This window comes from Pezoporus flaviventris, unplaced genomic scaffold (genome assembly GCF_033815535.1).
Source record: "Pezoporus flaviventris isolate CSIRO_AGI_PZ_B2104156 unplaced genomic scaffold, CSIRO_AGI_Pfla_v1 ptg000015l, whole genome shotgun sequence".
NCBI lineage: Eukaryota > Metazoa > Chordata > Aves > Psittaciformes > Psittacidae > Pezoporus > Pezoporus flaviventris.
This window is the reverse complement of record NW_026892563.1, coordinates 25792827-25807957: the sequence shown is the minus strand read 5'-3', so window position 1 is coordinate 25807957 and position 15131 is coordinate 25792827.

Below are 15131 nucleotides of genomic sequence, written 5' to 3'. Positions count from 1 at the left end.
GGCTGCCAGCCATAAATTTGGGAGGTTTGGAAATATTCCATATTATTCAGATTACTTCTGTGCTGCATTTACCTCTAATCAACTCCCGTGTTACTAATTTCAGGAAAAAATACACAATTTATATTTAATAAAGGAAAATCCTAATCTCCTTGAAAAATACTTAGCATTTGAGGAGTTCCCCACAATGAGATTTTTCCTTAGATTTATGTACTGGGTGTATGTAGCAAGGTTTGGTAGCGGAGAAGTAGACTCACTGTAGACGGAACTGAGCCCACCTGCAAAGCTGGTGGTGGCTCTGTGAAAACACATTTAAGAAAAGGCAGAAACCACCAAATTAGAAACAAAAAGAGTAAGAAAGAGTAAGAAACAGAAAAGGAAACACCAAGGTCAGAAGAAGGGGAGGGGATGTTGCATAACACCAAAGTAGATACTTCACTTTCAGCCCATGGAGTACCTGTATGGAGCAGACGAAATGTGTGAAGAGGAAGAGAATCAGAGAGGAACTGCTTTGTGCTGACTAACCCTGCAACCCCTGTATGCCTCTGGAGAAAGTAGAGGACGAGGACCTGGGAATTAAGTTTACCATAGAAAATGGAAGAAGAAATTGTCTTAATGTTTGTCTTCTTGTTTCCCACAACCGAAATCACTAAGTAAATGTTTTTAAGTTGCCCCAACTCAAGGGTTTTTTTTTTGCCCATGAGGGTAATCACTAAACAATCTCCTTGTTTTCATCTTGACCCATGAATTTTTCTCTTTCTCTATTGAGCAGGGTGCCCAAAGTAAGTGAGCAGCTGCGTGGTTGTTGTTAGCCTAGTCCTTCACAGTTGTGTCCATTCAGTTACAGTTTGTTTAACTAAGATGTGCAAATCCAAAAGAATCTCTAGTATAATTCCAGAAAGGTCAGTTTATTCATCAAGCCTTGATTTTGCCTGATAACCTCAATGTTTTTAATGTGCAGGATGGAATTGCCTGATTTCACGGTGGTGTTCTTGCTGCTTTCTGAGGAAGGCAGGAGACTTCGTCTGAGGGGTTCAGGATAGGCTGGAGGTAAAGATCTCTCTTCCAGCTTTGCTAATGGCTTATTCTGTCTCCTTCACTTTTTATAAGTGAACTGTAGAAACTGCTTCTGTCATTGCACTCAACCTCCAAAGCTACATATGTTCCATACATACAGTGCTCATATTATGATTGGGATGCATGTATTGGAAATAGAACAAATGGGGTTCTCCCATGCAAGGAGACTTGCTAAACAGTTCAGTTTTCTGATACTAATATATGACTAGGAATCAGCCCTACTTGCTACACAAGAACAGACAAGGCCTGTCTGACACTAATAAGCCTATGGTTATTAGTGATGTATGACTATGGGGATGGTGGGAGGTGAGGAGGGTGTAGGATATCTGTATGAGCTGGAAAATACAGCCTCAACTTGCTGGCCACAAATCATATGAGTACAAAAGAAATGCACTTGCTGGGGCAGTGTCATTGTATAACAACAGACATAGAGTCATGCTCTCCTCTAGATGGTATTATGGAACTAAGTCTTGGCAGAGAATCGTATGACTCCAGCTGTGGCAGAAGAATTCTAAATATCACTTAATTTGGGAACTTGGCAATACTGAGAACACTACAGGTGAAGAAAAGAACATGGCAAAATTCTGTTATTTACAATAAATATGGCTTTTGTTTTAATCACGTGAACTAGATCGGTGATTACAGATGATGACATTTGCAATTTGCATCTCTCCTCCTGTAAAGGGCAACTGCTTACCCTGATAAGCTATAAATACCAACAGCAGCTTACTAATGAGTTTTTCCTATTGTCAGCAAGTGTGAAGCAGGAGTACAGGAGCTTTTCTTCTTCCAAAATCACTTTGTCAATAGATTGTTGTGATCCAAATAACTTCCTAAACTGAGTACAACTTCAGATTAAATCTTCTGGGATTAAATATTCTGCTTCCTTTCAAGGTAGATTGGGATATATATATTGTTTATGTCATTATCTAAACCAACTGAAGTTTCCCAACTTTTTTTTGCTAATACTTGATTCCTTCATACCCTCCATAAGATAGAATGACTGTGTATCAAATGTCATATACAGTTAATGCCTTGAAATCACAGAAGCTTTTTGGTACCTATTAGTGTTTGATTTCTGTGAGAGTCATAGACCTCCAAGTCCAGAACAATCAGAACAAACAGAAAAGGCAATGGAGAACACTTTGCAACATGCAGTTCAGTCCAGGCTTGGCACCCCACAAATACCCCAACTCTTTTCTCAGGTACTGTCTTCATGAGTAAATATAATGATCTGAGAACTCAAATCATGTAACCACCTTAAAAATAACTGTCCTTCAGACAGCTGAAGTAACTAAGATTTCTTGCATTGCTATCCACATTCAGCATGGACTTTCTTTCCGGTAGCATTGGCCATCCATACCATTTATGAGAAGAATTACGCAGTTACAAGCTGCTTTTTCTCCCTAGTTGGGTTTCTCTGCTGATAAATGTGTCATGAGGACCTGTTTCACCAGAAATACCTATGGACCAGAAATTACTTTAGAAGGAACATCTTACCTATGCTGCATGGTTCTTCTACTTACATTCCACCCTACTTTTCAGCTATTCTAGTAGTAGGATCTAAGAAATGGGTGTTATGTTTCCTCTAGAGGAGAAAACTGTCTCTTTTTTTCCATTCTATCCCATGGGTTTCACTAGAATTCACAGTGAATGGAAATGGTTTTCAACCTCTTTCCCAGCTGTTTCAGAATGCTTTTCTCTCATTGTTTTTTCTCAATGTGCACAAGATGAGGCAGTTGGGATAATGCGCATTTGTCTTGTGGGTGAATTCAGTAGGTTAGATTATAAAAACCCATTCTAGTTGCCCATTCATCTCCACCTTGTGGTCAAACCAGATGACGGTGCCATCTTTCAGACATACATTTTAGGATAGAATAAAATACTTTATTCAACTCAAAGCCAAAAATTTTATTTGTTCAAAGGAGTGGCATTTGTATGGGGGGTTGAAGTATTTTTCAAGGTCTACTTTCTGTGAAACCTTAGGAGAAGGCATGTACTACTGTATGATTTTTACCTAATGTAATTTTTTGAATATGTACGGCAAAATGGTCATCATTATATGTAGTTTTATTCTAAAATACTTACACTGAAAAGTTTTATCAGATTTTTTTTATCCATTTTGATATTCACCTGCATGTAGACTCCTGTGAAGATTCATCTTTGTCTAAGAAAGTTAATTCATTCTTCTGTACATCTAAGAACCAGAAATAGGAGAAAAAAACAAATTAATGATATTTTTTCATTAAATCTGACGATTTAAGAATTTAAGCATCATAAGAATTGCTGCCTGAACCCCTTGGCATAAAACCTGAAATAAGCAGAACTGAATTTGATATGAGGAATATTGTCTCTGATGTACTTGATAACTGTGATTTAAGTCATAGTTTTCAAATACAAGTTTGAGTTTGTAGTTGCCTCTCAATGCAATGTATATGAAAGGGACAGTTCTACTGAATACAGGCACAGATTCTGCTGTGACATGACTCCTTCCTATAGGAAGGAGTTCCACAATTAAATATTTTTCATGGTAAAACAGGCTACTTGCCTGTAAAAGCTGAGACTCACTGGGTTAGAGAGTTCTTTGTGCTTGCCCTGTCTCATAACGTGCTGCATTTCAATGACACACATGACACTGGCATGAAATAAATAAAGTCTATTTGATGCAATGTAGATAAACCTCCTGATGTACAGATGTTAAGCAAATTATTTAATAGGAAAAACGTCATATGCATGATTGGAAATACTACATACAGTAAAAATAAACAAGGCCCAACCAGCCTACTGATGGAAAGCGAGATAGCAATAAGTGAAGATTAGGCAGGCAGTACTTATTTTTTGCACAGTTACACTAACTACATTATGAAGATTTGCAATCTTATCCTGAAGATTTTGCATGGGACAGTCCCCCATCACTGAGATCATCCCAGCTGGGAGACCCTTTTGCGCTGTTGGCCAGACTACAGCTTCTAGGTTCGGAATTCCTTTTGCACAGAGACAAACAGGGCTCTCTCTAGGCTGGTTATCATCCAAGGAATGAACAAACCGAAGCAAGAAACAATTTTGGTAGTGAGTAAAAGTCTGGATGCTGACAAAGCCTATATGAAGCCCTAGCATTATGTTCAGTTTAAGCACACTCCTCTGGAGCAAGGCTCTTCTCAGTGGTAGCTATGAGTGACACAGCGTATTCTACAGTCCTACAAGAAGCAACCCACTTTGTCGCTAATACACTGATGCAGAACTCTAGCTAGTTTCTCTCCTGTTTCTGCAGCTGTATCTACATTACAGTCATCAAAAGTGACTGCACTACATGCAACTCTACAGTGCAGCAACTAAGGCTCTAGTAACCAGCAACTGAAATCCATTTCTGGGTAGACTTATAAAACTTACCCCTATACAGCTACTTTGCCCTTTATAGAGATTAGGCTCCTACTGTCAGGGTGCACTAACAAGCCTTAATAGCTTTAAGGTCCTCACCTGGACCTTCACCAAGGTTCTCTGCCCATAGGCCCAGGAGCACCATGTAAACTCAGGTTTGGGTCCTTGTTTCCTTCTTGAGCTGCCCTGTAGGAGAGCTGATCTCTGTGCTGGTTATAGCTATGCCTTGCTCTGGATTAATTTCACAGCCTGACCCCAGGCATGCCTTATGGCCGTGAAGATGTCTCATGATTGCTGGCCTGTGTCTGACCCTGGTTACCTTCATCCGACCTTGACTTGTGGATTGACTTCCCAGCCTTACCACCATGAACTTGCCTGATGATCTGGACTGGGCTACTGTCCCCTGGACTGCCCTGCAGGAAGAGGAAGCCTTCTAACCCTGCTTTTCTCTGATGGAAGACTGGTGAAAGGGTAATTTTGGTCATACCCCTGATAGTCACTGCACCTGACCCATGGGTATTCCTCAGTCCCAGACTGCTGCTGTTCCATCTACAGCCAGTGTGGTGCTTCTCCTTGTGCTAGATGAAAGATAAATAAGGCAGAACCCTTGCTTTAGTTCAGCTTGCATTTTAGACCAGTGTAGCTGGGGGAGTATGATATTATTTTTTACATACTAGAATGTTGTTAGCTGTGTAAATGTCATCCTGAATTGTGCTGGCAAGGATACTCAATTTGTTATTAACTCCTTGTTATTGCACATATGCCTGTAGTAGAAATTCTGCCCTTTGATATTGTTGTAAATAGGAACTAACTCTGACTCCACTATTATTATTAGGTTTTCAATCTCATTACTGAGGGAAATCTGGATGAAGGCACATCTGCAAACTCTGGTAGACACCTCATAGCCTTATATCTGTCTTGTTAATCTGGGGACTATAAAAATTTTTAATGGTGCTTAAATCATCAGTGATAATGGGATAAGACACAGGGATCTCAACTGCTTTCTTATCATTTCTTCAGAATGTCTTTTTATTCTAAAGAAAAAAGTACCTAAATTACATATGATGATAATAATAGGAGAAAAATTTCCATCCAGTCTTAGAATTACGTATCTGAATGAGATCTTAAAGCTCCTGTACAACAGTGTGGTGAGCAGAAATCAAGGGATGACACTACTTGCCTTTAAATGTCATGTTCAGTAAGACTTGTAGTAGTTTCAGCACTGAGCAGAAGAGACATTACAAAGGGTTGTGGGCCCTAGAACTACCTTTTAAGCACTAACAGAAAAACTGTATGTATGCTCCTGGTCCTCAATATTAATTTGGTATTTAGTTTTTGTAAGTTTAATATTTAGTTCATAAGAAAGGTTGTAAGTTTGATACATAGTTCTCGTAAGTTCTTTATCCTCCCCATAGTCTCTTGTCCTGATGCCAGCATGAGGATGGTTAAATTCCAGAAGACTTGGGTCTGTAGCCAGCTCTTTCTGTTGTATCATCCAATTATTCTGGAGTATGGTTATCTTTGAAAGACTAGTGCTGCTGATAGATTGGGTTAGTGCAGAACTTATTCACTGGTCAACTGGGATAGACATTTGGCTTACATGCCATTCCAGGAAGTGATGTAACCCTTCCTCACATGGCTTCCACAACTCATTTGAACACCTGGAGTTCTGGCCTGGTCTCTGATGTGAGCTAACAGTGTGACAAAGTTAGACAGAACCAGCCTGGGCACGGAGCCCTGGCGCTAGTGTGTAACAGTGCCATGTTCCACCCATTGCATTTGAGGTCTCACACAAGGCACAAGCTGGTTTTGCACTCAGTATTCAAGCCTGCTCTTGTCTCCATCTCAGATGAGTCTTCCATGCAGTCTGACTTGTGCCAGCTCCTCTTGCGCCAGTACATCCTCAGCAACCAGCCACAGCACTCTTTGCACTACTGTGTTGTGACTTCCTTCAGTCCCCATCTCTAAAATACTAATGAAATCACCTGCTTACCTCACTGATAGAGGGTGATTTGCTTAGCTACCAGATTAAATGTAACTTCTGACCCACAGAGGTCTTGATCAGCAGCAAGTTTGTTTCTCTGGAGGCACTCTGCACATTGAGATGATGTGGGTGGGCTTCTGTGTAATCCTCCAGGACATGCTCAGGACAGTGCAGCTTTCTGGTACTGGATTTTGTGGCTTTTGGTCATGCAGTTACACTACAACTAAGAACTAATAGCAGCCCAAATATAGTCCTGTGCAGTGCTCATTGTGCTGCTTCTCAGTACAAAAGCAAAATATTCTCTTTGATCTGATCTACACACCACACTCTGTGGTCTAGACTGTTCAGAAACTATACTGCCTATACAGGCATGCACAAACCTGTATGTCTAGGTGATACTTCTTAGTAGGTTAACTTTTTTTCAAAATACTTCCTAAAACATGGATGTGGTTGTGCAGAAGCCTCTTTTAACTAACAGTCAAAATGCTGACTGTAGAAGGTGGAAATTTGGCTTATGCCTGTGTTCTCCAGCTATATTGCTGACAAGAGAGTGGCTGTGAGGGAAACAGCACGAGGAACAGCGAGGGGAAAGGAAACACTAAGACCTCCAAGCTCAGACTGCAACAGGTTGTCTCAGGCTCTGCCTCTCGTGTTAGTAATCTACATGGTCATTCTCCTGCTCATAAGAGCTTAGTACGTCAGGCTGTATGACCCAAGAGGGGTTTTGTCCAACACAGTCATAGTATGGCTTCTGTTGGAATACCCAACACTGGTTGCAACTTCATGTGTCTCAGTGACACAGAACAGAACAAAAATGTAAAGGAACCTACCCATAGCATCAGGTTGTTCCCAAGTAATAGTTTGATTTATTTATGCTCCAGAAGAAAGAACAATTGTAGAATTTTTCCTTTAGAAAGTTTGCTTGCAATTTCTCCCTCTGGAGAGGCTTGCTCATTGACAGATTCGAGACCTCTCAGACACCGAAATACTTAATAAAATGGAGCCATTTCTACTTCAGACACAAGTAATCCAGTACTGAACCTATGTGATTCTCTTTCTCACCAATGGCTAGCTCTGTGATGACAGGCTACAATATGGGTCTATCTAAAAGTAGTTGCCACTGGTAATGGTGTTGACACAGCTAGAGCCAAACAGCAGAAAGGCTGGTCCATGACTTTCTGCTTCAGTCACTGGCTCTGCTGGTTTTGGCCCATTTTCTGAGAAAAAGTGTCTCTATGCGGATTACGTCTGTAAACGGAACGCAAAAAAACTGGTGCCACAAATCCCTGACAGCTACTGACCCACACAGGGCAGCCTAAAGTTAGACTTCATTTTCCCATTGCTTCACTCATGTGATCTTTCTGGTACACGCCCTTATATTTCAAGGTAATGTGACATTCAAAGAAACAGACTTTTCAAGCAAGTTTCTAAAGCAAGCTCTTTCTGCTACACAGCATGGGTCAGGGAGACTGAAGAGGGAATACTTATCTGTCACCTTCCTCAGTTTCCTTTTCAGCAGCATTTGGATTAATGGTCATGGCTATAGGTTTCTTAAATCACTTCTCTTCTACTGTACTTCCCTCTGAACCCTAGAGGCTCATTGTGTTTTTCTGCCATGACAAATCTAGGAATCCTAAATCCACCTGACTCAAGAAACACAAGTGTTGTCCACAATCCTGCTATACAAAGAGCTGTGTTACTCTTGCTCCCTTTTCTGAAACCACAGGTCTAGCCCTTTGTTTTTGCTGTTCCTACTTATAGGCTTAGCATTGGTTTGGACTTGAATTTATACGGACACCTTCCTCTATTTGGAAATCCTTCTGTTTCAAAGTGCTATAATTGCTCTTGCAAAGACCCTTAGGGTCTTGGTCTACTCATTTCTGCATGTAAAGCCTTACAGTGACACTGGACTGTACCTGTGCTTTCATTCTCTGGAACTCACACATGATCCTTTGGGAAGAAAGATTCAGTGAACAGTGCAGTGCATGCATGAGTTGTGCATTTAAAAAATCTTGTCCCTGGGTTAACTTTGGCCTTTATGGGACTTGGCAGAGCATATCACCAACAAAGGCAAACACTGCCGAACATTAACTGCTATGTTACTGCTATGGGTTTTCAAATGACAGATTGTGAACGCTGTCTGGTATGAGTAAAATGTTATTGAATTATTGATCTAAGCTAAAATGTAAAGGGAAAAAAAACATCAAGTATTGGGCTGAGGCAGACATCTACCACAAATAATTCTAGCCCAAACTCATAACACTTAGCAATATTGTAAACTGTAGAAAACAGATGCTTCTAATGGGAACTGTTGCACACTCTTAAGAGCTGGCTGTATTGAGTCCCACCTACAAGCACCCACCCATGCTTCTGTACAGTACTTGCATAAAGCCTACTTGTGAAAAAACACAGTGTAATTTGTCAAAAGCTTTTCCTCCTACTCATGTTTCCGGGGGTTCCTTTCTAGATTAAAGCTTTTTTTCTTCTCTCTTACCTAATCCCTTTCCAAAGTGACAGGGTCCAGTTAGCAGAAGGTCCTGAAGTCACTCCTGTGATTTCCGTTAGTTATACTGCATGAAAGAAGAGGGTCTATGGGTTAAGCTGCCACCCTGTCTAGTACAACCTAAAATCAATGTTATTCTACATTTCTTCCTGTTTGCTGTTGAGTATGTAACTGCATGTAGTTTTCCAACTATAATCACATGCATATTAAAAGTGCTGTTGTGTGAGTAAACTCACTGAAGATTCAGTGGTGCTTACCTAGCAAGGTATTGCTAGCTTGAGGCAGGTAGGATGGAGGTCATTAGGGAGCTCACATGCTGAGAAGAGGTGAGTGGATTTTTCATAATCCTCTGATGGACAGATACATTGAGTAAAACATAACTTGTGGCCACAGATTTGCTGTCTTGCAAATGAGCGTGTGTGGCAGAGGAAGACTTGAAACTTACTGATCTCAGTTTGTTTTGGTAACGGAAAGTTAGAACTAATGGCTGGTTTTCTCACAAGAAGCTCCACCTACTTCTTGCTCACTTTGTACCATTACTGTAAACATATTACATCAAGAAGGTGATAGAAGAAAAAAAGGCAAAGAAATTTATATGGTAAGTGCATATTATTAAAGTCTTAGAAACAAAGCTGTCAGAAGTAGTAAAGAGAGGCCCAAACATTGCACCGAATATGTGACTGATTACAGATTGTAAAATAATGCACAATGGGACAGTGTACACAGGCCAAGGGAAAGACTGTCCAGAAGGAATTAATGCGGGGCTTCATTATTTTGCCAGACTGTGGCTGGGCATCTGCTGGAATGTCCTGCAGCTGAGGCAAGCTGGGGCTGTAGGAGCAAAAAAACTGCAGAGGAAACAGCTTTGTTAGAAGTACTGGTGATAGCTTAATAGGGCTGTTTTTCACTTGCTTAACAGAAATAATGCACTGGAACTCAGATAAGTGTCTTCTGCAGATCACCACCTGCAGGACCCCATGCTGGAGCAGGGGGATGCCCAAAGGAGGCTGTGGCCCTGTGGGAAGCCCACACTGGAGCAAGCTCCTGGCAGGAGCTGTGGTCCCGTGGAGAGAGGAGCTTGTTCTGGAGTAGGTTTGCTGCAGGACTGGTGACCCCCCAGGGACCCATGCTGGAGCAGCCTTTTCCTGAAGGGCTGCACCCCTTGGAAGGACCCACACTGGAGCAGTTCATGAAGAACTGCAGCCCATGGGAAGGACTCATGTTGGAGAAGTTCATTCAGAACTGTCTCCTGTGGGAGGGACCCTGCGCTGGAGCAGGGGAAGAGTGTGAGGAGTCCTCCTCTGAGGACGAAGGAGCAGCAGAGACGTGAGATGTACTGACAGCAGCCTCCATGCCCTGTGCTGCTGGGGTGGAGGAGGTAGAGAATTTGGGAGTAAAGTTAAACCTGGGTAAGAAGGGGGAAGTAGGGAAAGGTGATTTTTAAGGTTTAGTTTTATTTCTCATTACCCTACTCTGATTTCAGTCAGTTTTGCCTGTCACAGTAATTGCTGATCTCTCCCTGTCCCATGAGCATTTCGTTATATTTTCTCTCCACCATCCGGCTTAGTGGGGGAAGATGTAGAGCAGCTTTGGTGGACACCTAGCATCCAGACAGGGCCAAATTCTTTTATGAGCTTATCATAAAACAGTAACAGTAGCCATAAAAGAGAGATTTGAGATGAAGTCCTTTCTCGTGCCTATGATTTATTTGCATATCATCCCTGCTTTGTAGGATTGAAATGATGACTCAACTAACTATACAAATATTCTGGCCCAGAAATGCATGTCTGTAGTCAGTCTGAAGCTGTATGAGTTTAACAAGATATTTTCTGGTGGTGTACGTGGAGACCAATAGGTTTACAGGATACAGAACTTTTCTTCCCCAGCAACTGCTTTCAGATCAACCCATCTCAAACTGAGCCACTTGTAGACAAACTTTCTGCTGATGTGAATGAGAGAATGTGTTCACTCCAGTGGATGGGGACTTCTTAGGAAAACTTTGGTCCAGAAATCTTGAATGTCCATTTCTGAGTAAAAAGGTTCTTGTCTTCTAGGGAACAAAAGTTTTCCTCCCACTAACTTTCTTCGTGGCTGGGAACTATCTGCTCCTTTGATCTCTTGAAAAACCCTTGTTTGAAAACTAGTGCTTTTGACAAATAACCTACCGAATGCACCTAAGAAGAAACACTAGATGTTAAAGGATCCTGTTTTCTATGTGAAATTTATACTGCCCATTAATGGCTGGAAAGCATAGCCAAACAAATTCAAACAGGAAAGCAGGCACACGTTTTACATAATTCTATGTAAGGCTAAAGCTAGTTCTAGTGTTTTCCAAAAGTTATGCCCTGATGGTGAGGACTTACAACAGAATCTTTGAAGAGGACAGTTTTAGTCTCTCCTGCATGAAGGAAAATATCTACTATCCCTGCTTCAGGAGGATATGGGGCAAAAATCTGTACTTTTCTTCCAGGAAAATGTTTCTAAAAGACTTGCTAACAAAGAACTGAAGTTAAAATACATTGAACAAGGGGAGACCTGCTTGCCTTCTAGAAGGAGCCATTGTTTCTTTTATGTCTGCAAATCAGGGTGAGGTGATAACTGGGTTCATGTTTGAAGAAGAAACAAAAGCAAAGATCTGATTAAAATAAGCCCCCAGATTCTAGAGTTACATCACTATTTCAGTTGCCTCAAATCTCAGGCTGTGCTGTTCTTCAGAGAAGGATTGGGAATGAGCAGTAATTCACCAGCATAATGCCAAATGTCACATTAATACAATATCTTGCTGCTACATCATGAGCAGACATGCAGAAAAATTAAGCATCTACGTGAATGTGGGGGGAACAGCTCTTCACCTCCAGCCTTTGCCCTGATTTAAATGTGGACTGAAAATTCTATTTCTCATTCAATCCCATTTATTGATATGGCTCCAGCTATTTTTAAATCTGGTTATTCATATTTTGGTGCATGAGGCTACATAGACTTGGTAATGTTCTTTCTGATGTGGTGTTGCGTGTAAAACCAAGGTAACAGTTCTAAAATATACTGTCTGCTCTTTAATCATAATCTTGTGCGTCAAGCAAGTAATAACACTTACCTTTGAGGGTGGAATGAGACCTACCTTAACTGAGCCAAAACAGCACATGATTCATTGAGGGGATTTTCTGGGCATTTTTTATTGTTGTTAAGACTTCAGGGAAGAAGTAAAGGTTTCTAGATGTTGGATCTGAATGTTTAATTCCAAGGCTTTTTGGGTGAAGCAAATTGAGGCATTCAGAAATTCAACATCCATCATAAATCTTATAAATTCCTAATCGTAATAAAAGCTGTAATTCATAAATTCCTAGCTCTGCCTTGGTACAGGATTCTTTTCTGGTGGTCTCTGCACTGAGTTTTCAATTGTAGCCCTGAATGGGTTTGAAGTGGTTGACTATCTGGTGCCCTGAGGTTTTGTACAATGATGGAGTTCAGGAGGCAGTTTTAAACCAATGTCACTGTGTACTTACCCAGCCAATACTTTCAGCTTCTCTGTAAGAATGTTGTAGGAGACCACGTCAGAAGTCTTGAAGTTGAGTTACACATCCACTGCTCTCCCTGCTGCACAGAACAGGTCTAGCTGCTACCTGGGTTAGACAGTCACTGCTGAAGCCTGTTATCACTAGTGGATGTGCTTCAGTGCCACCATGAAAGGCCAAAAATAGCCCACGGAAATAAACTTAGTTAAACTTCTGTGGTACACAACTGTCCTCACTTAACATGTGCTCCTTTTCTTTGCCAAAAAATGCTTAAATGCCTTTGTTCTTCTGGATGATGTCCAGTGCTGGTATGCCCTGTTTGAAGGCTTGTGCCTTGTCTTCTGCCTTAATGGACAGAGGCCCCAAGTGGCCACTTGGATTTGTAGCCTGCTCCAAAGTAACCTCCTGTCTTCAGTCTTATGTGTCAGTAAGAAGCACGGTTTGATGTATATGCCTCTGAGTAGGTTTAGTTGTGAGCTTTTAATAAAAGATTTTTCCCTAAAATCTTTTGATTTAAAATAATTTTTAAAAAATCTTTTGGCAAGTGTCTGAACACAGGGAAAATATAAGTTTACACCAGAATAGAATAGAATAATAGAAAGCCCCACAAAAGCAACTGGCATGCGTTGATGCGTAGTTGAAAGCCTGTAGTTTGGGGCTTGTCATGCTCTTAACAAAAGCTGAACATATTCCCAAGCTGCTTCCTGCCACCAAAGCTTCTTGTGCTGTCAGTCTGGGAAACCGTGAGGAAACAGGGCAACTATGCCTTCTATTTTTCACTTCTCACAGCTGAGTGAAGATAAATTTTCCATTAGATGTTAGGGAGCTGGAGGAAACGCTCTATCTCCAGTACTGACAGGGTGTTAGCACTGTTGACACATGACCCTAGCTCTCTCCCTCCTCACCTCCAAAAATAATAACCTGAGATCTTTTCTTTAAATTGTAGAACTATAGAATGGTTTGGGTTGGAAGGGACCTTAAAGCTCATGCAGTTTCAATCCCCCTGCCATGGGCAGGGACACCTTCCACTGGACCAGGTTGCTCCAAGCCCTGTCCAACCTGGCCTTGAACACTGCCAGGGATGGGGCAACCACAGCTTCTCTAGGCAACCTGTGCCAGTGCCTCACCACCCTTGCAGTAAGGAATGTAAAGGTTCAAGTCATGCCTAACTATGTCCTGGAACAGAAAAGAGGCTCTAAACTTGATTTTGCAGAAAGTTACTGTGCCAGCATGGGGAAAACTGTGAATAACAGGGTTAAATAGAAATTTTTGTGGTTTATTCATCTTTAGATACAAGAGGATCCTTTAAAATTATCAGTCTTCCCATGCAGGCTGCTCTGCAGTTTCTCTCCCACCATAAAGAGATATTGTCTCTGACTAGAACACTGCTCCACTCACACCTGATCACAGTTAGCAATTGAGAGGACTAAGTGGGCCCTGCTGATAAAGCAGGTGTCCTCACCTTCTCTGTCACTGGCCATTTCTTTCCACCCCTGTGGTACCCTGCCTTGTGGTAAATCAGACCACAAAGTTAACTTGGTTTTGCCTGTTGAGTTCTGCAACTCCAGTGAGCAGCCACATAAACTTGTACCAATGTCAGTGAAAGGGACATTGCAGAGGTAGGAATAAGCTGATAACAGTGGGGTGGGCAGGAGGGACTTTGAGGATGGTTTGTGATGGCACAAAGTGCACAAGCAGTAAGTGTTTTGTTAGGTATGAATCCTGCTGATACAACAAACTATAGATTGAGGGGGAGGCTGGGATTTCTTTTGCTTTCATCTTTAGCTCTGGCTGTACCTTTTGTGGTACCTTTATCCTTTTGAACCATCCCCTCATGGGCCAATACCCAGCTGGACCCCAGCAGTGATCGCAGCTGCTTAGCTTTCCTATGCTCTAGTTCATGACCACTGGCCCCATTGTCCCAGCATCTGAGCAACCAGGTGATGATGTGCACCCCTGGTTGACACATAAAATCTTTTTGCGTATTCCGTAGCTTGGTTGAGGTCCGGGGTTGAGAAGTCACCTCTTCTTCCTCTGATTCACGTAGTAATAACTCCTGATCAGATGCTGTCCCGGGTAGTAAGTGCACTGTTTCTTCATCTTGCTTCATCTTTCTTACCTCTTTTTTGCTTTTCCCCTTGCATATAGGGGCACGAATTGGTCCTCTGGTTTAGCTACAGCGATTATCACTGTGGTTGGAGTGGCTGCAGTATCTGTTACCAGGGTTTGCGTAGCTGCTGTACTTGTCACTGGGGCTGGTGTAGCTGCTGTGCTTGGAGCTGGAGTAGCTGCGCTGTCTGTTGTCAGGATTTTTGCCAGCCATCCTGAAAACACTTGGCAGGTCAGGCCTATTTTGGCCAGGGCTCTGCCAGTTTGGGCACTTTAGCACACATGTTACTTCATCACAGACATCAGAGGGCACAGGAGCAAAAAGATATGAACCCTTTATAAGGGTTTCTGAGGTAATCCAGTCTTATTCTACCTAGAGCATGTAGATTTAGGGAAACAAATCTACCTCCCACTTTCGTCCATGTGTTTATACATATGAAATGAGAAGTCGCTAAAATACACTTTTTCCTGTTAATTTTCTGTTTCAATGTATGAATCATAGCATGTAGAGCATCCTGCTTTTCTTCTTACTGGTTGGTGTGATAGCTTGCAAGTGGGATGACTTAGATTT